The sequence below is a fragment of the Oncorhynchus nerka genome, linkage group LG8, assembly GCF_034236695.1.
Source record: "Oncorhynchus nerka isolate Pitt River linkage group LG8, Oner_Uvic_2.0, whole genome shotgun sequence".
NCBI lineage: Eukaryota > Metazoa > Chordata > Actinopteri > Salmoniformes > Salmonidae > Oncorhynchus > Oncorhynchus nerka.
Window position 1 is genome coordinate 51,711,403 of NC_088403.1, and position 27,360 is coordinate 51,738,762.

At 43.5% G+C, this 27,360-nt stretch overlaps 1 long non-coding RNA gene across 1 annotated transcript in view; it reads left to right on the forward strand.

Moving 5' to 3' along the window:
- Positions 1-27,360, forward strand: part of LOC135572784 (uncharacterized) — a 171,360-nt gene that overhangs the window by 98,447 nt on the left and 45,553 nt on the right. Inside the window, exon 3 of the long non-coding RNA XR_010464481.1 lies at positions 9,192-9,303. This is a non-coding gene — a long non-coding RNA (uncharacterized LOC135572784). The remainder of the gene's footprint in view (positions 1-9,191; positions 9,304-27,360) is intronic.

The following is a 27,360-nucleotide window of genomic DNA, read 5'->3' on the forward strand; positions in this document are numbered from 1 at the left end:
AAGATATATGAATGAGTGATGGTACAGAACGGCATAGGCAAGATGCAGTAGATGATATAGAGTACAGTATATACATATAAATATGAGATGAGTAATGTAGGGTATGTAAACATTATATTAAGTAGCATTGTTTAAAGTGGCTAGTGATATATTTTCCATCAATTTCCATCAATTCCCATTATTAAAGTGGCTGGAGTTGAGTCAGTGTACTGACCTCGCCTTCTGGATGATAGCGGGGTGAACAGGCAGTGGCTCGAGTGGTTGTTGTCCTTGGTGATCTTTATGGCCTTCCTGTGACATCGGGTGGTGTAGGTGTCCTGGAGGGCAGGTAGTTTGCCCCGGGTGATGCGTTATGCAGACCTCACTACCCTCTGGAGAGCCTTAAGGTTGTAGGCGGAGCAGTTGCCATACCAGGCGGTGATGTTTGTGAGTGCTTTTGGTGACAAGCCGAATTTCTTCAGCCTCCTGAGGTTGAAGAGGCGCTGCTGCGCCTTCTTCACAGTGCTGTCTGTGTGGGTGGACCAATTCAGTTTGTCCGTGATGTGTACACCAAAGGAACTTAAAACTTACTACCCTCTCCACCACTGTCCCATCGATGTGGATAGGGGGGTGCTCCCTCTGCTGTTTCCTGAAGTCCACAATAATCTCCTTTGTTATGTTGACGTTGAGTGTGAGGTTATTTTCCTGACACCACACTCCGAGGGCCCTCACCTCCTCCCTGGAGGCCGTCTTGTCGTTGTTGGTAATCAAGCCTACCACTGTAGTGTCGTCCGCAAGCTTGATGATTGAGTTGGAGGCGTGCATGGCCACGCAGTCGTGGGTGAACAGGGAGTACAGGAGAGGGCTCAGAACGCACCCTTGTGGGGTCCCAGTGTTGAGGATCAGCGGGGTGGAGATGTTGTTACCTACCCTCACCACCTGGGGGCGGCCCGTCAGGAAGTCCAGTACCCAGTTGCACAGGGCGGGGTCGAGACCCAGGGTCTCGAGCTTGATGACGAGTTTGGAGGGTACTATGGTGTTAAATGCTGAGCTGTAGTCGATGAACAGCATTCTCACATAGGTATTACTCTTGTCCAGATGGGTTAGGGCAGTGTGCAGTGTGGTTGAGATTGCGTTGTCTGTGGACCTATTTGGGCGGTAAGAAAATGGGAGTGGGTAGAGGGTGTCAGGTAGGGTGGAGGTGATATGGTCCTTGACTAGTCTCTCAAAGCACTTCATGATGACGGAAGTGAGTGCTACGGGGCGGTAGTCGTTTAGCTCAGTTACCTTAGCTTTCTTGGGAACAGGGACGATGGTGCCCCTCTTGAAGCATGTGGGAACAGCAGACTGGGATAAGGATTGATTGAATATCTACGTAAACACACCAGCCAGCTGGTCTGCACATGCTCTGAGGACGCGGCTGGGGATGCCGTCTGGGCCTGCAGCCTTGCGAGGGTTAACACGTTTAAATGTTTTACTCACATCGGCTGCAGTGAAGGAGAGTCCGCAGGTTTTGGTTGCAGGCCGTGTCAGTGGCACTGTATTGTCCTCAAAGTGGGGAAAAAAGTTATTTAGTCTGTCTGGGAGCAAGACATCATAGTTTGTGACAGGGCTGGTTTTCTTTTTGTAATCCGTGATTGACTGTAGACCCTGCCACATACCTCTTGTGTCTGAGCCGTTGAATTGTGACTCCACTTTGTCTCTATACTGACGCTTAGCTTGTTTGATTGCCTTGCGGAGGGAATAGCTACACTGTTTGTATTCGGTCATGTTTCCGGTCACCTTGCCCTGGTTAAAAGCAGTGGTTCGTGCTTTCAGTTTCACATGAATGCTGCTATCAATCCACGGTTTCTGGTTTGGGAATGTTTTAATCGTTGCTATGGGAACGACATCGTCAATGCACTTTCTAATGAACTCGCTCACCGAATCAGCGTATTCGTCAATGTTGTTGTTGGAAGCAATGCGGAACATATCCCAGTCCACGTGATCGAAGCAGTCTTGAAGCTTGGAATCAGATTGGTCGGACCATCGTTGAACAGACCTGAGCGCGGGAGCTTCTTGTTTTAGTTTCTGTCTGTAGGCAGGGAGCAACAAAATGGAGTCGTGGTCAGCTTTTCCCAAAGGAGGGCGGGGGAGGGCCTTATATGCATCTTGGAAGTTAGAATAGCAATGATCCAGGGTTTTACCAGCCCTGGTTGCGCAATCGATATGCTGATACAATTTAGGGAGTCTTGTTTTCAGATTAGCCTTGTTAAAATCCCCAGCTACAATGAATGCAGCCTCAGGATATGTGGTTTCCAGTTTGCAAAGAGTCAAATAAAGTTAGTTCAGGGCCATCGATGTGTCTGCTTGGGGGGGAATATATACGGCTGTGATTATAATCGACGAGAATTCCCTTAGTAGATAATGATTTCGACATTTGATTGTGAGGAATTCTAAGTCAGGTGAACAGAAGGACTTGAGTTCCTGTATGCTGTTGTGATCACACCACGTCTCGTTAATAATAAGGCATACGCCCCCGCCCCTCTTCTCACCAAGTTAAATACATTGCTATGAATACTGCATTACTATGAATACTGCCATTCAGACATTCACTGAGTCGTGTACAGTAGCTGACTTAAAATGTAAAAGGAAGTCATTTTAAATCTGTATCCAACGGCTTTATACTTTCTTTCTCCAAGAAGCTGGATGTTGTCTTTAAAAAAATAAATGTATGACTCAAGTCAAATTACATTGCATAACCACTCACCCTTGAGCTTCCTTTTAATGTTGCAGATTTATAATAAATAATTATGTAACGGTAATAAAAATGACTCATATCAACATGAATAGATGACCATAAGGGGCTTGTCTAAGATCAATAGGCAGAACTATGTCCCCTTAGAGGATTGTGGGTACAGTTGTAATTGGTGCGCCTGTTAGCCTCGCAGTACCCGTTCCCCAGGCAGGGGAGTACGCCATACGCCAGTGCAAATGCTCTCTGTGTCTACAGAATCTCCATTGAACTCATCAACCGCTGCCGGAAAGTTTTCGAAGCTTGCTATTCGCCTTAAATATATAGCCTGGTCTTTTTTTCCCATAACACCTTTCTCTTGCGCTCAAGGGAGATGGCTCTTGCTGTACTTATATTTCTTAGTGGTTGTCTTGCAGTCCAGAATAGATTCTTCTTGTTCTGTGTGTTAAATATTCGGACTAAGCACGCCGGGGCATTAGACGCTTTACAGCACCTTTCACTCCCCAGGTGGGTGTTTCAGTGTCTCCAGTGTGATGTGGTTTAAAAGCTACTTTCTCTCTGCTCAGGTGGCGAGGTGATCAAAACAAGAGGGGACATTTACAATACATATGTAAAGTAAATACATGGGTTAGGAAAACACAAAGGGACCATGGACTCAAACAAACTTTGTTGCTAAGTAGTTGACACTGGCAAAACTACTGTGTCGTTTACTGGCACTGTAAGTTGTGGAGCCCTGTTATGTATGAGTGGCTGGGTACTTTTAAAGACAATCAGTAACCCTTTTACAGTAGAGCTACCTGCCAGAATATGTAATATTCGCTTTTAAGACTACACTCAAGTTGAAGTGGCACAAATCAACACCTTTTATGACAACCAACTCCTGCCAATGGCAAACGGAGCGGAGCTATAGTGGACTATAGTTTGAGTTGATGTCAACTGACAGCTAGCCGAATGTCACGTAAAAATGTATCTGCTAAACAAATGCTATACTAACAAATGGTTTTGTCACCAGGTTAATATTTCGAGTAGATATTTAAAATCTTTCACACCTTGTCGTAAAAAAATGGCACACTTGATGTTGTGTTAAAGGCATTATGTCAGGTACCTAAATGTTTGACCATATTTAGGACACTCAGTAGGTCAGTGAGTAAAGACATTGCCTCTTTATGATTCCAGCAGCCTGTGTGCATGTGAGAGTATATTAGTGTGTTTGTGTTGAGGCGTGTGTGCGAGAGATGGTGTGAGTGTGTGCGCATTTGCACGTGCATATGTGTACGCTCATGTGTGTATCTATACACACATGTATGTGTGTGTGTGTGTGTGTGTGTGAACATTTTAAGGGAGCTTGCCAGCCAGCCTGACTGAGATGATTTATTATGCAGCTTGAGGGGACTCTTACTCCGGGGGTCATGTGACTGACACGGCAGCAAGGCATGATGCACCATCGCTCTTCGCCCCTGGGGATAGGGAGCCCTGCCAGCACAGTCCTCCTGCCCAAACTGGCAGTCTCTGCTTCTTTCTGCTTCCCTCTCTCTCTCTGAGACACACCCTGATCTAACACTGATATTATGATACAATACACTCATCACCTGATTAAAAAAGTCATGCCACATGCAACTATGATTAATTTATCCCAAGTCACGTCAGATTTGGGCCTGCGTTTAACCACATAAAATAATGCAAGAGATTTTTTTACATTGAATATGTTAAAGAAAACCTGAAACTATACTCCAATCACCTGCTTTAGATAGAGGACACATCAGGCTAGGTAGAGGCCATGCCAGCCTAGGTAGAGGACCCGACAGCCTAGGTAGAGGAGCCGGCAGGCTAGGTAGAGGAGCTGGCAGGCTAGGTAGAGGACCCGGCAGGCTAGGTAGAGGACACGGCAGGCTCGGTAGAGGAGCCGGCAGGCTAGGTAGTGGGCACAGCAGGGTAGGTAGAGGACACGGCAGGCTAGGTAGTGGACACGGCAGGCTAGGTAGAGGACACGACAGGCTAGGTAGTGGGCACAGCAGGGTAGGTAGAGGACACGGCAGGCTAGGTAGTGGACACGGCAGGCTAGGTAGAGGACACGGCAGACTAGGTAGAGGACCCGGCAGGCTAGGTAGAGGACACGGCAGGGTAGGTAGTGGGCACAGCAGGGTAGGTAGAGGACACGGCAGGCTAGGTAGTGGACACGGCAGACTAGGTAGAGGAACCGGCAGGCTAGGTAGAGGACACGGCAGGGTAGGTAGAGGACACGGCAGGCTAGGTAGAGGCAACGGCAGCCTAGGTAGAGGACCCGGCAGGCTAGGTAGAGGACACGGCAGGCTAGGTAGAGGACCCGGCAGGCTAGGTAGAGGACCCGGCAGCCTAGGTAGATGACACGGCAGGCTAGGTAGAAGACACGGCAGCCTAGGTAGTGGACACGGCAGGCTAGGTAGGGACACGGCAGGCTAGGTAGAGGACCCGGCAGCCTAGGTAGAGGACCACAGATTAGGTAGATGACACGGCAGGCTAGGTAGGGACACGACAGGCTAGGTAGAGGACCCGGCAGGCAGATTAGGTAGATGACACGGCAGGCTAGGTAGTGGGCACGGCAGGCTAGGTAGAGGCAACGGCAGACTAGGTAGAGGACCCGGCAGCCTAGGTAGAGGACCCGGCAGCCTAGGTAGAGGTAGGTAGAGGACCCGGCAGGCTAGATAGAGGACACGGCGGACTAGATAGAGGACACGGCAGGGTAGGTAGAGGACACGGCAGGCTAGGTAGTGGACACGGCAGGCAGGACACTAGGTAGAGGACCCGGCAGGCTATGTAGAGGACACGGCAGGGTAGGTAGTGGGCACAGCAGGGTAGGTAGAGGCACACGGCAGGCTAGGTAGTGGACACGGCAGGTTAGGTAGAGGACACGGCAGACTAGGTAGGGAGGAGAGGACAACAGGCTAGGTAGAGGACACGGCAGCCTAGGTAGAGGACCCGGCAGCCTAGGTAGAGGACACGGCAGGCTAGGTAGAGGACACGGCAGGCTAGGCAGGCTAGGTAGAGGACCCGGCAGCCTAGGTAGATGACACGGCAGGCTAGGTAGAAGACACGGCAGCCTAGGTAGTGGACACGGCAGGCTAGGTAGGGACACGGCAGGCTAGGTAGAGGACCCGGCAGCCTAGGTAGAGGACCCGGCAGATTAGGTAGATGACACGGCAGGCTAGGTAGTGGACACGGCAGGCTAGGTAGGGACACGGCAGGCTAGGTAGAGGACCCGGCAGATTAGGTAGATGACACGGCAGGCTAGGTAGTGGGCACGGCAGGCTAGGTAGAGGCAACGGCAGACTAGGTAGAGGACCCGGCAGCCTAGGTAGAGGACCCGGCAGCCTAGGTAGAGTACCCGGCAGCCTAGGTAGAGGACACGGCAGGCTAGGTAGAGGACACGGCAGGCTAGATAGAGGACACAGTAGGCAGGGTTTGGGACACGGCAGCCTAGGTAGAGGACCCGGCAGGCTAGATAGAGGACACGGCGGACTAGATAGAGGACACGGCAGGCTAGGTAGAGGCAACGGCAGACTAGGTAGAGGACCCGGCAGCCTAGGTAGAGGACCCGGCAGCCTAGGTAGAGGACACGGCAGGCTAGGTAGAGGACCCGGCAGGCTAGGTAGAGGACCCGGCAGCCTAGGTAGAGGACACAGCAGGCTAGGTAGAGGATACGGCAGGCTAGATAGAGGACACAGTAGGCAGGGTTTGGGACACGGCAGCCTAGGTAGAGGACCCGGCAGGCTAGAAAGAGGACACGGCGGACTAGATAGAGGACACGGCAGGGTAGGTAGAGGACACGGCAGGCTAGGTAGAGGCAACGGCAGACTAGGTAGAGGACCCGGCAGCCTAGGTAGAGGACATGGCAGGCTAGGTAGAGGGCACGGCAGGCTAGGTAGAGGACCCGGCAGGCTAGGTAGAGGACCCGGCAGCCTAGGTAGATGACACGGCAGGCTAGGTAGAAGACACGGCAGCCTAGGTAGTGGACACGGCAGGCTAGGTAGGGACACGGCAGGCTAGGTAGAGGACCCGGCAGCCTAGGTAGAGGACCCGGCAGATTAGGTAGATGACACGGCAGGCTAGGTAGTGGACACGGCAGGCTAGGTAGGGACACGGCAGGCTAGGTAGAGGACCCGGCAGCCTAGGTAGAGGACCCGGCAGATTAGGTAGATGACACGGCAGGCTAGGTAGTGGGCACGGCAGGCTAGGTAGAGGCAACGGCAGACTAGGTAGAGGACCCGGCAGATTAGGTAGATGACACGGCAGGCTAGGTAGTGGACACGGCAGGCTAGGTAGGGACACGGCAGGCTAGGTAGAGGACCCGGCAGCCTAGGTAGGTAGATGACACGGCAGGCTAGGTAGTGGGCACGGCAGGCGGCACGGCAGACTAGGTAGAGGACCCGGCAGCCTAGGTAGAGGACACGGCAGGCTAGGTAGAGGACCCGGCAGCCTAGGTAGAGGACACAGTAGGCAGGGTTTGGGACACGGCAGCCTAGGTAGAGGCAACGGCAGGCTAGATAGAGGACACGGCAGGCTAGGTAGAGGACACGGCAGGCTAGGTAGAGGACATGGCAGGCTAGATAGAGGACACAGTAGGCAGGGTTTGGGACACGGCAGCCTAGGTAGAGGCAACGGCAGGCTAGATAGAGGACACGGCAGACTAGATAGAGGACACGGCAGGCTAGGTAGAGGACATGGCAGGCTAGGTAGAGGACACGGCAGGCTCGGTAGAGGACCCGGCAGCCTAGGTAGAGGACACGGCAGCCTAGGTAGAGGACACGGCAGGCTAGGTAGAGGATACGGCAGGCTAGATAGAGGACACGGTAGGCAGGGTTTGGGACACGGCAGCCTAGGTAGAGGACCCGGCAGGCTAGATAGAGGACACGGCAGACTAGGTAGAGGACACGGCAGGCTAGGTAGAGGACACGGCAGGCTAGGTAGTGGACACGGCAGGCTAGGTAGAGGACACGGCAGACTAGGTAGTGGGCACGGCAGGCTAGGTAGAGGACACGGCAGGCTAGGTAGTGGGCACGGCAGGCTAGGTAGAGGACACGGCAGGCTAGGTAGTGGGCACGGCAGGCTAGGTGGACACGGCAGGCTAGGTAGAGGACACGGCAGCCTAGGTAGAGGACACGGCAGGCTAGGTATAGGACACGGCAGCCTAGGTAGAGGACACGGCAGGCTAGGTAGAGGACACGGCAGCCTAGCAGTTCACGGCAGCCTAGGAGAGGACACGGCAGCCTAGGGAACACGGCAGCCTTGCAGCTAAAACAATCAAGAGGACAAACAGTATAAGCGGAGGTGAGTGGAACAAGTTGGCTAAAACAATCAAAGACAAACATAAAGCTAAGCATTTCAAAATAACTGATATCATAGCCAGACTCTATGTGTTTAGTCTTTCACATGTTACAATCCACAATTTTTTAAGGGACTAGCGATAGCATAGCCTACTTAGGTAATCAAGAGTAATCACATCCGAGTCCCATAGGGCAGCGCACAATTGGCCCAGCATTGTCCGGATTTGGCCGGAGTAGGCCATCATTGTAAATAAGAATTTATTCTTAACTGACTTGCCTAGTTAAATAAAGTTTAAATTTAAAATAAAAAATAAAAATTCAACAATGTTTGTAGCAAACAATTAGCCCATTGGTTGAATGTGTCCTTGCTATCAAATAAGTGATTAACATGTTTTTACCCATGGTCTCCCATTTTCCACATGTGGGCTGCCATTGTTGTCCATTCTATACAGTCATGTGAGAATTAGCTACCGCGTAAGTTCCCACGTCTACAGGCGGAAATGGGAGACCCTGTAAAAAAACTTGTTTTAAACGCTTATTTGATAGCAAAAGACACATTCAACCCGACGAATCATATGGATTGTTCCTAGAGATATTGAATATACCTCTGTTGACAGGACACATTATTTTGGTGAAACCCGAATAGTTTATGTTTGGTTGATCAAGGATGCCAGGCTGCATCCTTACACAACCAGCCATCTGTAAACAATGGCTCTCAGGATGCAGGATGAAACAACTTAGGCCTTAATATGAAACTTTTTGGTGTACTGCGTCATCCATGTCAAATGATATGTTGAGCGCTGCAAAATTATAATTAATATATTAATATATTATTATAATTAATATATATTAAATACATTTTGGATGATTTGTCACGAATCCAATTTCTACAATGTATTGCACATTTGTTGAGCTTCAGATCCTGGTCTGCATTTTTAAGTAGGTTTAGTGTCATCCCTGGTCAAAGCAGCTTATGTTTGTTTAGAGTTGAGTTACATCATGTCAGTCCTGGAGGGCTGCAGTGTTTACTGGTTTTCACTGTTTAATCAGTGACTGATCAAATGATACACTGCACAGTTTCTTACATGCTCCATCTCGTCTCCCACTTCTCTCTCTCTCTCCTCTATCTCGTTTTGTCATTTTCCTCTACTCTTTGTCTCCGTCTCTCTGTCTCTTAGGTGGAGGCATAGGGGGTATTGGTCATACTGGTGTTGTTGGCGAGGACAAAGCTTGGGTATCGGGCAGAATGTTGCCACCTGCATGAGTGGAACAGAGGAGCCTCAGTTCTGGGTGAGTTCATGGCCCACATTCATGAATAAAACCTTCTGCCCTTCTGCAGGGTATCATGAAGAGCAACTTTCTTAGTGCTGAAAGCACCATAAACAGTATAAGAAACAGTAAACACCGGCAAATGTTTTCAAATGGATCTCTGAGTAGGAACGTGTTTGAACTCTGATTTTTTAGATATAAGAGTGAGGACAAACCTCTACTAAGCTAGTGTCTCCCTATACTTTAACAATAGCCAGCATTCGCGGCTTTGCTCGAACTTGAATGACCTTTTTGATTTTTCATTGAGTGACAATATTTGTCAGGTCAGAATGATTTCTCAATACGGCTTTATAGACTCATTCTATCAGACTCAACTCTTATTTTGAAAGGTTTCATGTCAGCATATACAGCACTGTAGTGTAATGCCGTACCCATACTAGAATCAGATAGTACACTAAGCCCATCTAAAAGCTTGCTCTTTCGATGTACCAGAAGCTCACCCAATCCATTATATCAGATAGTACTCTGTCTCTGTCTCATACCCAGATCCTGCTCCCTCATTCCATTTAGATGCAACCGTTTAGTTGCAGCTAAGACATATCAGTCTTCCATTAATCAGATGAATGACATAGTTTATGTCCCAAATGGCAGTCTATTCCCTATATGGTGTACTACTTTTGAAAGTAGTGCATTATGTGGGGAATAGGGTGCCATTTGCGACTCAGCCATAGGAACTCAGGCTGATCTGATGGCAAAGACATTTAGTTGTCACAGCGGAAAGATCAGCAAGGACTTGTAAATGTCAGCATGAGTGGCGACGATCTCTACACTATTTCCAACTAATATGTCCCTCTGGATTCTTTCATGTTAACAGTCCACCACCCCGATATATGCATTGGCTGCTATCGTCACAGGTTTATAGAAGAGAGGATGTGTTTGCGTGTGTGTCCTATCCAGTAGTTTGAAAGTCCAGTCATATTCTCTTTCATTTTCCTGAAATCACCCTGAGCAACAACACGACTCAAAAAACCCAAAGGATAGGAGTCACAATTATCATCATCCTATACACACAGGGAGCTACCACATGGTATACACATACAGACTCTGAGACATACTGGGAAATACAGTATCTCCCTCTCTGTGCCACAGGCCCTTAATGTGAAACCTGTCCTCTGAAAGAAAGTGGAAAAATATATGAAAAGTAGAAAGTAAAAGTTTCCCCTCTGCTGGCCTACACTGTGACAGGGCTCACAGTCACAGAACACATTCAGGGAGATATAAATATTGAGCACTGAGGGATTTTTGCTCCATGAATTATTAAGTCCAGTGGCTTTATGTAAGCTTCTGAAAGCTATCTCCCCCAGCTTTACTGTTTCACTCTGCACCAAGCAGCGACTGGGGAACACAGAGGTAGAGAGACAGCACATAAACTCAAACACACATAGATATACATTTGGTGTAGTAGACAGACAGGCACCCACACAGACAGACAGACAGACAGACAGGCATGCATACAGACAGACAGACAGACAGACAGACAGACAGACAGACAGACAGACAGACAGACAGACAGACAGACAGACAGACAGACAGACAGACAGACAGACAGACAGACAGACAGACAGACAGACAGACAGACAGACAGACAGACAGACAGACAGACAGACAGACAGACAGACAGACAGACAGACAGACAGACAGACAGACAGACAGACATTGTGTAGTTGATTTTAAGCCTGACAATATTGTTAACAACTTTTAGTTTAGTAGAATCTTGCCATTATGATTAAGAGATGGGTGTTGTAAAGACATCACCTGAAAACAAGGTTTATTTTCCCCCAAAACCATGTCCTTTCCACTAACACTGTGTGGATTTGGTAGCACTAAATTATTGATGGCATTACATGACATGGATGGCTGAGTTCTCCTCTCCGCAACATTAAACCTGCTCCTAAAAATAGTTGTTTTCTCTGACTCCTCTTTGACAAAAAAAAAGATAGGGACAGTAGCTTTCTGAAAAGGTATTCAGGCAATTGTGTCCGGTGTGTGTGTGTGTGCCTGTTTCTTTGCGCATGTCTGTGTGTTTGTGTCTTTGTTCATATGCATGTGTGTGTTAGTGTGTGTGCACAGGTTTGTGCCTGACTCAAGTGTGTACAGTGTCCTCCACTAATATTGCTGTTTATCCTCTTGGTCTTTCATTCAAAATGTTTACAAAAATCAAATCTTTAATTGAAATAAAATGATTGAAAAAATGAATGTGAAATAAATGTAAAAAAAGTTTTTCTCTGAAACATGTGTGCCACCATTATTGGCACCCCTAGAAATTCTTATGAGTAAAATCTAACTTAAGTATATTCCCATTCATATTTGATGTATTTAAGTTCACCTGAGTGATTAAGAACACTGAAGTGGTAAGCCATGACTTGTTTCACTGGGGTATGTAAATATGAGGTGACACACCGGCCAAGTTCCCAAAGTCATCCATCACTATGGGAAAGACCCGAGAATACAGTAATGATGTGCACAAATCAGGAAATGGCTATAAGAAAATAGCTCAACGGTTGAAAATGTCCCATTTCCACAATCAGGGCGATAATTAAGAAGTTTAAAGCAACCGGAGATGTCAACAATGGGCCTGGAAGAGGACGTTTCTCTATATTGGCCCCACGCACAGTGAAGAGGATGGAGACGTTAGTTGGGTCTTGGGGTCAGAAAGTCTCCAAAACTACGATCAGACGCCACCTACATAACCACAAGTTGTTTGGGAGAGTTGTCATAAAAATGCCTTTGCTGTCATTAAACAACAAACTCAGGCACCTACAGTTTGCCAAACGTTACTGGAACTTTCAACGGGACCAGGAGGTCAGATGAGACCAAGACATAGCTTTTTGGAAACAAACACGAGAGGTGGGTTTGGCGTAGACAGAAAGATATCCATGCAGAAAAGTACCTCATCCCCACTGTGAAGTATGGTGGTGGATCTTTGATGTTGTGGGGCTGTGTTTCTTCCAAAGGCCCTGGACAACTACTTAGGATACATGGTATCATGCACTCCATCAAGTACCAGCAGACATTCAATCAAAACCTGACTGCATCTGCTAGGAAGCTTAAACTGGGCCCTGGATGGATCTTCCAGCAGGATAATGATCACACCTCAAAATCAATGGTCTCAGATCCCTTGCCATGTGTTCTCCAACCTCATTACGCGTTATAGGAGTCTCAGCGCTGTTATGTTGGGAAAGCGAGGTTGCACAAAGAGTTGAATGAAGGGGTGCCAATAATTGTGGCACACATATATTTGAGAATATATTTGTTTTATGATAAGAATTTATTTTTTTCTTTCAATTATTTTACTTTCATTAAAGGTTAGATTTTTGTGAATATTTTGATGGAAAGACCAAGAGGAAAAACAACAAAGAAACATTTTTTATAGTGCGTTTTGCTCATATTTACTAAGGGTGCCAATATTAGTGGTATGTTATATATTTCACTGTATGTTTGTTTATGTCTGTGTGTGTGTGTGCTCCTTGTTTATTGAAGTAGGACACAGTGACATGGACAATATGTTTACTAGAAGCTATTTCCCCAGTGTTGTTAGATGTAGAAGTGCTGATCTTGGATCAGTTATGCCTTTTAAATCATAATGAATAAAAGAGGGGACCTAAACCAAAACTCTACTTTGACGTGCTTTATGAATAAGAGCCTTATCCTTTCTATGGAAGCTAAATCTAAAATTATGAGCATTCCAAGTGTCTTATTATAACCAACTTAATGTGTAATGTTTTGTATTACTGTGCAGGCTGCTGTGAAATACACATTTAAATGATTAAGTATCATTCAGTTTGAAGATGGCAGCTGTAGGACAGTGCACATTTTATTCAGCTTGTATTGAAAATCTAATCAAATCAAATGTATTTGTCACATGCGCCGAATACAACAGGTGTAGACCTTAACGGGAAATGCTTACTTACAGTACAATCCCTTAACCAACAATGCAGTTCAAGAATTAGAGTTAAGAAAATATTTACTACATACACTAAAGTAAAAAAAAAACTATAAAAAGTAACACAATAGAATAACAGTAATGAGGCTATATACAGGGGGTGCTGGTACCGTCAATGTGCGGGGGTACAGGTTAGTTGAAGTAATTTGTACATGTAGGTAGGGGTAAAGTGACTATGCATAGATAATAAACAGGAAGTAGCAGCAGTGTAAAAACAAAGGGGGGGGTTGTCAATGTAAATAGTCCAGGCGGCCATTTAATTCATTGTTCAGCAGTCTTGTGGCTTGGGGGTAGAAGCTTTTAAGAGAGAACAGTCTATGACTTGGGTGACTGACTATGTTATTGAACACTGAGCTGTCGTCAATAGTCAGCATTCTCATATAGGTGTTCCTTTTGTCCGGGTGGGAAAGGGCAATGTGGAGTGCAATAGAGTGGCTACCGACGTGAGTGCAACGGGTTGGTAGTCATTTAGGCAGGTTACCTTTGCTTTTTTGGACACAGGGACAATAGTGTCATTAGCAAAGCGAACATAAAAGGCATTTAGCTCGTCTGATAGACTCGCGTCACTGGGCAGCTCACCGCTGGTTTACCCTTTGTAGTCCGTAATAGTTTGCCAGCTCTGCCACATCCAACGAGCGTCAGAGCCGGTGTAGTATGATTCAATCTTAGTCCTGTATTTATGCTTTGCCTGTTTGATGGTTTGTCTGAGGGCATTGCAACATTTCTTATAAGCTTCCCCCTCCTTGAAAGCCGCAGGTCTAGCCTTTAGCTCAGTGCGGATATTGCCTGTAAGCGATGGCTTCTGGTTGGGATATGTATGTATGGTCACTATGGTGGCGTCGTCGTCAATGCACTTATTGATTTAGCAGGTTCCTGAGGTGGCATACTCCTCAATGCCATTGGACGAATTCTCTAACATATTCCAGTCTGTGGCATAGCATCCGTGTCATCTGACCACTTCCGTATTAAGCGAGTTGCTGGTACTTCTTGCTTTAGTTTTTGCTTGTAAGCAGGAATGAGGAGGGTAGAATTGTGGTCAGATTTGCCAAATGGAGGATTAGGGAGAGCTTTATATGCATCTCTTTGTGTGGAGTAAAGGTGGTCTAGAGTTTTTTTTTTCATCTGGTTTTCCATGCTGGTAGAAATAAATTAAATAAATCAGATTTAAGTTTGCCTGCATTAAAGGTCCTGGCCATTAGGAGTGCCGCTTCTGAATGTGCATTTTCTTTATACATCTTGTTGAGTGCCGTCTTACTGCCAGCATCTGTTTGTGTTGGTAAATAGACAGATACGAATTATATAGATGAAAACTCTCTTGGTAGATAGTGTGGACTACAGCATATCATGAGGTTCACTACCTCAGGCGAGTAATACCTCGAGACTTCTTTAATATTAGACATCGCGCACCAGCTGTTATTAACAAATATACACACACACTCACCCCTCGTCTTCCCAGATGTAGCTGCTCTGTCCTACCGATGCGTGGTTAACCCAGCCAGCTCTATATTATCCATGTCGTCGTTTAGCCAAGTCTCGGTGAAACATAAGATATCAACATTTTTTATGTCTCTTTGGTAGGATAGTCTTGATCGTAGATCATCCAGTTTATTTATGGAATGGATGGTAGAGGCGGTTTGTCCACCCGCCGACGAATTCTCTCAAGGCACCCCGATCTCCACCCCCTGTATTTCTCTCTTTTCTTCACGCGAATGACGGGGATTTGGGCCTGGTCTGTGAAAATGTCAACTTTTGTCAGTGTACCTTTATCAGGAATAAATACATCCAGAATAGTGTGTAAGCAGGAATATTTGATATGTTAGTAGACATTATTGTGAGGTACGAGTTCTCTCTGGTTATGTCAATTGAAGGTGAAACTCCTGGCCCTGGTCCAGTTTCTAGGGATTGTATTGAGTCAGTTATCCTCAAGAAGCCAAACTTTGGTCGTTCACCAATACAGAGTAGGTATTTTGCTAGCTAAGCGTTCAATAGACAGAAACAGTGACTATAGGTCTTGGTGGATCATTGACAATATCAAAACCGAAGAAAGGAATTCCGATATGTATGGAATAGTTATGTTTAGAAGCTTAACTTGATGACTTCTCAGCCAGTTAACTTTGATAAACAGCCACATATACACTGAGTGAACAATACATTAAGAACAGCCTCAATTCATTGGGACATGGACTCTATAAGGTGTCTAAAGTGTTCCACATGGATGCTGGCTCATGTTGACTACAATGCTTCTCACAATTGTGTCAAGTTAGCTGGATGTCCTTTGGGTGGTGGACCATTCTTGATACACACAAGATAAAAGTTGAGCAAGAAAAACCCAGCAGTATTGCAGTTCTTGTCACAAACCGGTGCGCCCGGCACCTACAACCATACCCCGTCAAAAGGCATATTTTAAGTTGTATTTTTCTTGTTTTTCAATCAACCAACAAAACACATTCCACACTCACATATGTGACAGGCTTAAAAATCATAACAATAATAAATCAAGAATAAATAAAAAAAATAATAATAATAAATAAGTGTTTCATATATATATATATATATATAAAACACTTATTTATATATACAGTATACAGTATATATACAGTATTTAAACCAAACCCACATAATTTCCAAATCAGTTTTTCTCAAAATCAGTTAAGCTACTTTATTAATATGTCTGTCCAAAATGCTTTATTGGTTGAGCAGATCCCGTTCCTGTATTCAGTATGACACAGCATTTATGAGCATTAAATATATACAAGAGCAGTTTTGGGTAAAATCGCTTAGTTTAAACTGCTGAACGGAAATCATGGGTGAAGGATGAATTCTAGCCGAACTCTATTATTTGATGAGTTTAATTAAATCCCAGAGTTTTCTCAAGGCTCTTCTAGGGGGTTTCTGTATTTAAGGCAGATTAATTTTTCATTACGCATAACTGGAGTCTGACTTGTAATTAGTGAGTGCATGGCCGCTGAGGGCTGTCTGTCTGCCTTTGGAAATGCAGATGTCTGATCTTCCACTTACCTAGTTCTCTCTACACAACACCTCTCCATTATTTGACCTAGATCGTTTTTGTATATTTATTGATATGTAGGCTACGTGGGCCTTTTGAAATTGATGTAGTTCTGTCCTTGAGCTGTTCTTGTCTATTAATGTTCTGTATTATGTCTTGGTTAATGTTTTGTGTTGGACCCCAGGAAGGGTAGCTGTTGCTCTTCCTGTTTTTGATGTAAAGAGTGTGGCTAGACTCCGTTAACCATATTAATGCTTAAGCAGTGTTTTTGATTGCTACTGTTTAGATACTGCGGTATGGATTTGAGATGTGCCCTATAGGTGAAAGTGTTATAAAATGGAATCATAACTGTTCATAGTGTATTGTCTTCACAAACATTTTCAGCTAGGTTGTACATGGCCCCTACTATGTAAAATGCACATACATGGCCTCTATGACACACATTTATTTCTAAACTCTGACTAGGGTCTCATTCCCACTACAATAAATCAAAACAACTGCAATCCTCAAATAATTATTTCCAAACCATTGTCCTAAACTGCCCTAACGGCACCAAGGAATCAAAATGCAAGGAATTGTGCAGGTTATTCCAACAATGGGGGTCACTAAAAAGAGGCTTCACCTAAACTGGCCGAGACCAGAGGGACCTCAAGAGTTAACCAACCCTGTGAGCAGGTTTGATAACTCATTCTTTTATACTTTAGCAACAAAGTTAAGTACATTGGAAGCTTTTGTAGTAGAGCTTTTTAAACAAAAAGGGAGTAATGAAGTGATCTACGGGACTTCAGCCAACCTTTTATTACAGGGTGTAGGGATGAGTGTTTAAACTGTCGTCTGTGTTAAAGTGAAGGGCTCTATGGTAAACGACATCCAAAGGTTTAAGAGTAGTAGCTCCTGCCATCTGGTAATTGGCGTCACCATAGTCTGCTTCCTGCTATTTAGGGAGAGTCCAGATATATTTCTAAAAAAAGAAGCCCAATTTAAGTCTTGGCTTTTTAATTAGCTCATCCATATGTTTTTTTTGAACAAGAAGACTTTTTCAAATCAAATTCCCAGATAGATGGGAACCCAATCGATGGAGGAGGAGCCAGTGAATAAATATGTAGTTAATCTGAAACATTGTTGCGAGAATTAGAGAACAATATGCAGTGCGTTCAGAAAGCATTCCCACCCCTTGACTTTTTCCACATTTTGTTGTGTCACAACCTGACTTTAAAATGTATTAAATAGAGATGTTGTCACTAGCCTACACACAATACACCATAATGTCAAAGTGGTATTATGTTTTTAGTCATTTTTGCTAATTAATTAAAAATGAAAAGCTGAAATATCTTGAGTCAATAAGTATTTAACCCCTTTGTTAAGTTTAAAACTTTCAGGAGTAAACATTTGCTTAACAAGTCACTCACTCTGTGTGTAATAATAGTGTATTTTTGAATGACTACCTCATCTCGGGGCCTCACACATACAATTATCTGTAAGGTCCCTCAATCAAGCAATGACTTTCAAACACAGATTCAACCACAAAGACCACGGAGGTTTTCCAATGCCTCGCAAAGATGGGAACCTATTGGTAGATGGGTTAAAAAAAAAGCAGACATTGAATATGGTAACATTATTAATTACACTTTCAATACACCCAGTCACTACAAAGAAACAAGCGTCCTTAACTCAGTTGCCGGAGAGGAAGGAAACCGCTCAGGGATTTCGCCATGAGGTCAATGGTGACGTTAAAACAGTTGCAGAGTTTAATGGCTGCAATAGGAGAAAACTGAGGATGGATCAACAACATTGTAGTTACTCCACATAACCAACTTAAATGACGAAGCAAGCCTGTAAAGAATAAAATTTTTCCAAAATGTGCATCATGTTTGAAATAAGGCACTTAAGTATTGAATGAATTGAATTGTCATTTGTGTCACAAAGTGTTATGTTTGGGGAAAATCTAACACATTACATCACTGAGTACCACTCTTCATATTTTCAAGCATGGTAGTGGCTGCATCATGTTATGGGTACGCTTGTCATCGGCTAGGACTAAGAGTTTTTTAGGATAAAAATAAACAGAATAGAGCTAAGCAGAGGAAAAATCCTTGAGAAAAACCTTTCCAACAGACACTGGGACACACATTCACCTTTCAGTGGGACAATAACCTTAAACACAAGGCCAAATATACACTGGAGTTGCTTACCAAGACGACATTCAATGTTCCTGAGTGGCCTAGTTACAGTTTTGACTTAAATCTGCTTGAAAAGCTATGGCAAGACTTGAAAATGGCTGTCTAGCAATGATCAACAACCTTGACAGAGCTTGAATACATTTTTAAATAATAATTTGCATATATTGTACAATCCAGGTGTGAAAAACTCTTAGAGACCTACCCAGAAAGACTCAAAGCTTTAATTGCTGCCAAAGGTGATTTTAACATGTATTGACTCAGGAATGTGAATACTTATGTAAATTAAATATTTCTGTATTTCTTTTTAAATAAATTTGCAAACGTGTTCACTTTGTCATTATGAGGTAATTTGTGTAGAATTTTGAATTCAGGCTGTAACACAACAAAGGGTGGAATAAGTCAAGGGGTATGAATACTTTCTGAACGTAATGTATATTTAGTCTTACCCGCATTAAGTACAGGTTTTGAACCAACTAGGGCTTTCTGTAATGCAACAAAGTCCCATTGCAGTTCTAACATAGCCTGGTCAACAGTTGGGGCAATGGCATACATAGTGTTATCTGCATACAAATGAATATTACAAGTTTTATCAATATTATTTATATAAATAGTAAAGAGAACATGTCCCAGTACCAATTCCGGCAGTACGGCTTTTGCAATATCCAGGAAACTAGACTTGACACCATCAGAAATCACACATTGAGTCCTGTCTGACAGATAATTCTGTCTATAGTTCACCTAATGCACATATTATTGGCACAGGATAGTGTGATTAATAGTGGGAACAAGGATAATTATTACTGTTGGTGGCAAAGAAACAACTAATTCCTCAATTATCAACCAGACAATTAGTGAATATGTAGGTCATTATTAAACAGTTATTCCCTTATAAATCTGATGTTTACTCCAAAAAAGATCAGCAAGGTGAATATGAGGAACATGTTCATTCAGTTTCAGAGTCATGTGAAATGGGGGATGAACATCAATGAAACAATGCTAAAGCGAACACTTTTACCTTGTTGGTTGAAATTGGTAAGGGCTTATGTTTACATCATTCAATTACAATACATCCACATGATGGTGCTGTTCCTTATTGAATAGCAATCTAAGATCAAACTTGTGATGTCACTTCAGTTACACTGTGGATACAGATTGTAACCTTTCATGATTGCTTCATTGAATGAGAACCATAGAGCCACATATAGAGGCTATGAACTGTAGACTGAAAAAATAGTCATATATTTTGTATAAACAACAATTAACAAATATCACAACATACAAAAAGTATTGTTTATTGATTATTTGTTTGCCTGCATGACAATGTATATAAATAGTACCAGTCAAAAGTTTGGACACACCTACTCATTCCAGGGTTTTCTATATTTGGACTATTTTCTACATTGCAGAATAATAGTGAAGACATCAAAACTATGAAATTACACATTTGGAATCATGTAGTAAGCAAAAAAGTGTTAAAAAAATCAAAATATATTTTATATTTGAGATTCTTCAAAGTAGCCACCCTTTGCCTTGATGACAGCTTTGCACACTTGAATGAGTAGGTGTGTCCAAACTTTTGACTGGTACTGTACTGTATATACTGTATATACTGAGTATACAAAACATTAAGAGCACCTGCTCTTTCCATGACATAGATTGACCAGGTGAATCCAGGTAAAGGCTATTATCCCTTATTGATGTCACTTGTTAAATCGATTTCAATCAGTGTAGATGAAGGGAAGGAGACAGGTAAAGAAGGATTTTTAAGTCTGGACAATAGAGACATGGATTGTGAATGTGCGCCATTCAGTGTTAAGGATGTGTTACTTATGTTTACTATACTCAGTGTATATCTTATTTATCATTTGTATACCTAATGCATTTGATTTGCTTAAATTCTCATTGTCAAAGTGAGCTTTCATATTTTGAAGACAATAATGAAAAATAGACAAATAGCATTTTAAAACAGTTACATTTGATTGTTTAGGGAATTATCTGGTTATTTAATATTGTACAGGTGAGGCTTTGTAATACAGACGTACCACATTTGAGTTATTTCAAGCACAATTAGGGTTATCTAGAAACATACATTTCAGATTTGAAGAAGACAATTGTGGTAAGTATGATTATATGTTGCAAGAAACAAAATAGAGATTTATATGAATGTGATATTCTATGTAGTTCAATACATTTCCAGTAGATGGCAGTCTAGCAATGTAAAATATCTCTCTCTCTCTCCCCCTGAAAGACTACTCTTCCTTTAAACACTTTTGAAATATAAATGTTCTACCTCTCCCCTTCAAAATGGAGCCAGGTCTTTCACTTTAGATGACGTCTCCCGTCGTGTGCGGGAATGAAAAGTGATGGCGAGAACTTGTATTTACAGCGGTAATGAAGTACAAAGCCTGTGTGTGCATGCAAAGGAGCTCATGCACGATTAATGTTCTCCCGAAGGAAGTCCCCCCCCCCCCCTCACCGCAACCTCCCTCTTCCTCACGTTTGTTTAGTTTTTTGTTGTTTTATTTTTTTCACCTCCTCTTCCACCTCCTCCCTCTCTCGCTCCTCTCGTGCTCCTCTCGTCTCAAGTCCGATGGCGTCACCCTCGCCATCTGTCTGTTCACCGGTCCGTGTCGTTGACAGAGTACCGCGGTAGGAGAGCGGGAGTCTGTGGACTAGTACGTCTTGAATCCCGCATTTCCTCTCATCCTTTCACACCACCACCACCACCACCGGGTTTGTCTGTCAAAAGCCTCGCCACCTACATTCTTCATTCTGTCCATCAACAAAAAAAAACATGTATCATTTCAGCCCACATCACGGTTTGTTCATCTAATGCAATGGAGAGACTCATTCATTCTCATTCTGAAATAACTCCTCGTATTTCTCTGCCCCAAAATAGAAACATAGAGTTGTGTAGAAGGTAGATTATATAAAAGAGGGTTTGATGAATTAGCCATTTGTCATTGTTTTAATTTCACTGATGTTAATGTTTTGAGGATGAAATACCACTTAAAACAAGGTTATAAAAATACTGATAACTTATAACTTAATGCATTTTATTATGTGGACTGTAGGCATCTATTTGTCTCTCTGCTGCCAAACCCACTTGGTTGGTTGATTTCATGTTCCTGCATTTTTTCTTCATCCATGGAGCCTCCAACTCAACAGTATGAGAATGTATGCCTGAGCTTATCACAGACGCCTTCCACATGAGGAGTGCCAGAAGAGGCGGACACACACACACACACACACATGAGCCAATGCAGCTCTTTTCAGGGCGTGCATTTCAGAAATGGGACATACCTTGAGGATACATTTTTATTTTGTTTAGGTGTGTGTGGTGCATGCAAGTGCATGCATGCTCGTGCACATATGCATCTGTGTGTTTAACACGTTACCCTCCTGGGAATTGGCCTATATGGATAGGGCTAAATTTAAATGTTTCTTATAGAATAAATATGAAATGCATATGCATAACAATGGAAGCAATTGAAAGGGAACAGTTGGGATATTATGGGGAAATTATTAGACCAAAGGTGAGGACACCACAGTTCACATGACAAAAGGCTGAATCCAAACATTACACTGTTGATTTTATGTGCATTTTACATTTACTGCACTTTTCATCGCATTTGTTGATGACAAAATCTGAGTATACTCTGGATACATTCAATAACATTATATGAATATTCTTGGAAATATGGGGTTGGTGCAACATTACAAGGGTTTGAAATGACAAGGGTTTGAGTGAGAGTACTAACTACTGTCTCCAAGTGACCACACACCTCTTCAGTATGCACTTAAGTTAATTCAATGCAGTTTTATGACACAAGAATATTCTTCAACTCTAAAGGTCCTTGTTTAGCTCTACTAGCTGTGCCGTTTAGGAACTAGAGGAAGCAAACTTGTAGTTATTTTGTTTAGAACACAACCCTGCATCCCCACCATCACACAATTACTGTTGCTGTTTACGCAATCCAAAAATGGTCCATTATAAATCGTTAATCTTGGGTCAGGTGGACATCATTTGAAAGCCTGTTCTATTATCAACATCACTAGCTAAGTTCTAAAATGCGATAGTACAGCATTAGGCTTTCACAATGCAATTCAGGGAAACGGATGGTCATTTCTGTGCTCATAGAGAAAAGTCATGAGTGCATTCAGGTGCGTGTGTCACGACAAACTTTCTTCACAATAGACAAACAGGCTCATTTTGTACAAAACAACCCAGGGTTTGACACCATGTCATCTTGTGACTGTACATCAAACATAGTGATCATAAATGTTGACAGTGTATAGTACATGAGTTTTATGATATGGAAATGTGAAATGCATATTGTGTGTTTGGCTTGCTTGTATGACGTCAAAGCGGTATTTATTATAATCGTCAACGTCTCATCTTTCAAAAGACATAGTCCTCTTCATTTACAGCATTTCCCTCAGGCAACAAAAAATGTGCAAAAGTTGCCAAATTAGCAGGAGGGATGGGGGCAACTTCTTGTTGCGCACAGGGCTCAAGTTCAGAACGTCTGTCAGTCAAAACCCTGTGAAGCGCAGAGCCAGATCTTTGACGTCATGTATAGCATGTTACACTACATCCACTGCGTTCCATTTAAGGCATTTATCAGTGCCCAAATCTGTCATTTTCAACCTGTATACAGGTATGAGTTTAAAGGGCTAAGTGTGTGTGTGCATTCTCTTCAATTGAGTGAGTGACTGTGTGCGTCTTGAGGGAGAATAGGCAGATTCTATAGAAGACACCCAAGCCATCATTTGACAGGTGTCAGTTCTCTTGACTGTAAAGGCCTATCTTCTCTTCTCCGACATCTCCAGCTTCTCCTACATCCCCCAACATCTTAGGTGGTGTCGTACCATTGTCTTCATTCGTTCTCCTCCACTGATCTAAAGACAAAGTTGGCTTATAGCAACATGTTCAAAGCCTTATATAGGGTCCCTTAGAAGGACATGAACGGAGGGGAAGCCTCTTTTGACTATTGCATTCATCTGATCTGATTGATTTGGATCATTCATTCACGACTAAACAATGTTGCCATTATTCGTTAATTCATTAATTTAATGAAGCTGTCAGTTGTGCATGGATGGCATTTTCCATGTACTTTTTTTGTATTGCCAGACTTGCCTGCAACCCATAATTCAACACGTTCAAGTTTCAAGTTCTATTAGTGATATGTACGGGATACACATGGTATACACCGTCCAACGAAATAACAGTCCAATCCCAAGCTATCCCTGGTGAAAGCTGAGTAGATTAAAGTCATTTCCATTTCTTTTCTCACATTGGAATGTTATTTTTCATAAAAAGGAAAAGTAATAAAAAAAAATGTTTGCCAAGATGAGGCTTTGCTAAGAACCCCATCTTTCTAGAGAAATATTCTAAACATAAATGCATTTTCTTCAGTCTTCCCCCGTATATGCCAAGTGCTTTTAATATGCTGGCCAAATTCAAACAGTGATAACCGAAGGGAAGCTACAGTATCTACAAGGGGTTTGGAAGCCACATATAAATGCTATTGTGTGTGTGTTATATTATATTTATGTGGCCTATCATTTAAGAGGCCCAGAACTCTGGGTAAATACAGGCTAATCGGATATATTGTATTACATATTGTATGGGGGAGGGGGGTGAAGAAAGGGTCATGGGTTTACCCAAAGGCTTTTCAACCATGATCAAAGTCTTTTTGAATATTGCATTCAAAAGAATGTGTCATAAATGTATGCTGTCAAAAAATGCAATGTTAAAAATGCAAACATAGCCTTGGATAAACAGCACAAATGACTATCTTTGTAGCCACAGTTGCAACAATTTTCTGTGAGTTTAGGAATACAATTTAGATGATAATGGCCCATTTCTAGGATAATATTCCAAATTGATGACCTTAGTATATTTGTATCATAAAAATATAATGTTATGCAAATGATACACCAGGAACTGGATCCCACACTCCTAGATCAACAAAGTCAAGGTTTCACAAGGGAGACCTACTGTGAACATACTTACTGTACCTCATATGTTCTCATAATGCTGTTTGGAATCTCATCTTCACAACCGGTAGTCATCATAATGATGGAGTAGAGACAAATGGGTTGGGTGATAGGAGACGGACCTCAACATTTCACAAGGTAGACCTACAGTATACCGGTTTTGGAGAATGCTTATGTCATACGTCCTCGTAATGCTGTTTGGAATCTCAGGTTCACTAACAGTAGTCCTCATAGTGATGGAGTATGAAGACAAATGGGTTGGGAGATAGGAGATAGCCCTGAGTTTACCCCTGGTGCCGTGCAGCTACCATTTTCACATTTGTAAATCAGGCCCATTGAGGAAGTATAATGCTGATGATTATGACAGCCCAATCGCTGGGGAGTAGGGGGAGTTTTGAGTTATGGGTTTGGGGAGGATGCCCAGAAACTAGACAGGATTCGGAATGGAGAAATACTGCCACCGAAAGAACACAAGTCCCCCCAGATGGATACTAATGCACTCGGCTGGCACCGGTGCCTCTGGACTAAACAAGGACCATTAGCTCCACAATATCAATGGAATATTCTGATATTTTGGTGCCTACTTTCCATCATCATGGTATGTTTTCTTGGAGAGATACTTAAAGGTAAGGTAGCATAAACATAACCACATGTAACATGGATTTGCATTACTATACGGATCAAAATTCCCAATGCAAAGTTACACCTTTTCAAATCATTCTATTTTTCAAGTTATTTCAACGTATTATCCGAGAGCTGCCCAGTGCCATGAGCATACCAGACAAGCTAAATAACTTCTATGCTCACTTCGAGGCAAGTAACACTGAAACATGCATGAGAGCATCAGCTGTTCCGGATAACTGTGTGATCGCGCTCTCCACAGCCGATGTGAGTAAGACCTTCAAATAGGTCAACATTCTCAAGGCCGCAGGGCCAGACGGATTACCAGGACGTGTATTCCGAACATGCACTGACCACGTGGCTAGTGTTTTCACTGACATTTTCAATCTCTCCCTGTCTGAGTCTGTAATACCAACATGTTTCAAGCAGACCACCATAGTCTCTGTGCCCAAGAACCCTAAGGTAACCTGCCTAAATGACTACCGACCCGTAGCACTCACGTCTGTAGCCATGAAATCCTTTGAAAGGCTGGTCACGGCTCCAATCAACACCATTATACCAGAAACCCTAAACCCACTTCAATTTGCATACCGTCCCAACAGATCCACAGATGACGCAATCTCTATTGCACCCCACACTGCCCTTTTACACCTGGACAAAAGGAACACCTATGTGAGAATGACTACCGTGCAGCGTTCAACACCATAGTGCCCTCAAAGTTTATCAGTAAGCTATGGACCCTGGGACTAAACTCCTCCCTCTTCAACTGGATCCTGGATTTCCTGACGAGCCGCCCCCAGGTGGTAAGGGAAGGTAACACATCCGCCAAGCAGATCCTCAACACAGGAGCCCCTTAGGGGTGGGTACTCAGTCCCCTCCTATACATCCTGTTCACTCATGACTGCATGGCCAGGCACGACTCCAACACCACGCCTGATCACAGACAACAATGCGACAGCCTATAGGGAGGAGGTGAGAGACCTGACCGTGTGATGCAAGGACAACAACCTCTCCCTCAACGTGATGAAGACAAAGGAGATGATTGTGGACTGCAGAAAAAGGAGGACTGAGCACGCCCCCATTCTCATCAACAGGGCTGTAGTGGAGCAGGTTGAGAGCTTCAAGTTCCTTGGTGTACACATCACAAACAAACTATCATGGTCCAAGCACACCAAGAAAGTCGTGAAGAGGGCACGACAAAACCTATTCACCCTCAGGAAACTGAAAAGATTTGACATGGGTTCTCAGATCCTCAAAAGGTTTTACAGCTGCAGCATCGAGAGGTCCTGACTGGTTGCATCACTGCCTGGTATGGCAACTGCTCGGCCTCCGACCACGAGGCACTACAGAGGGTAGTGCGTACGGCCCAGTACATCACCAGGGCCAAGCTTCCTGCCATCCAGGACCTCTATACCAGGCGGTGTCAGAGGAAGGCCCTAAAAAATTGTCATAGACTGTTCTCTCTGCTACCGCATGGCAAGCGGTACTGGAGCGCCAAGTCTAGGTCCATGAGGCTTCTAAACAGCTTCTACCCCCAAGCCATAAAACTCCTGAACAGCTAATCAAATTGCTACCCAGACTATTTGTATAAGGGCTTACAAGTAAGTATTTCACTGTAAGGTCTACATCTGTTGTATTCGGCGCATGTGACAAATAAAATTTGGTTTGATTTTAGATTTTTTTCTGGGTTGTGATGTATTTTGGAGGACTCTACAAGCTAGCCTAGTCCGTATATTGCAAACGCCAACAGAAATAAGTGGTGGAGTTTCTCAAGTACCTTCAGAGATTAAACCAGAACCTCACCTTGTCTCTGCCTGTTCACTGCAGGTCCCCTCAGAAATCTTTGAGAAGGGTTTAATTTGACTAGATTTAATAGAGAAGGCCTGTGAGGTTCCCTGGACTACCTCAGACTTCCTACATTCGGGATCTTCTCAAAACCCTTATCAGGGGTCTCATTACACCAGGTTATGAAGGAGGGATGAAGCTGGGGGGGGATGTCTTAAATATACTCTGATATGCCACTGACTGACATAGTTCCAGTTATGTACCTGCCCACTTTAATACTGTTGTGGTGGCCGATGCACAAATTACCAGTCATTTAGGCTTTGCTCTTTGTCCACTCTGCTCTGTCAGTGTATACTACTCAAATTCAAATGTCAATGAATTTCAAAATTAGGTATGCTAAAATGTCACTTTACTTTGTACATAACTTTACATTGTACATAACTATATAAATTGTACATAACTATATAAAACCACAAATA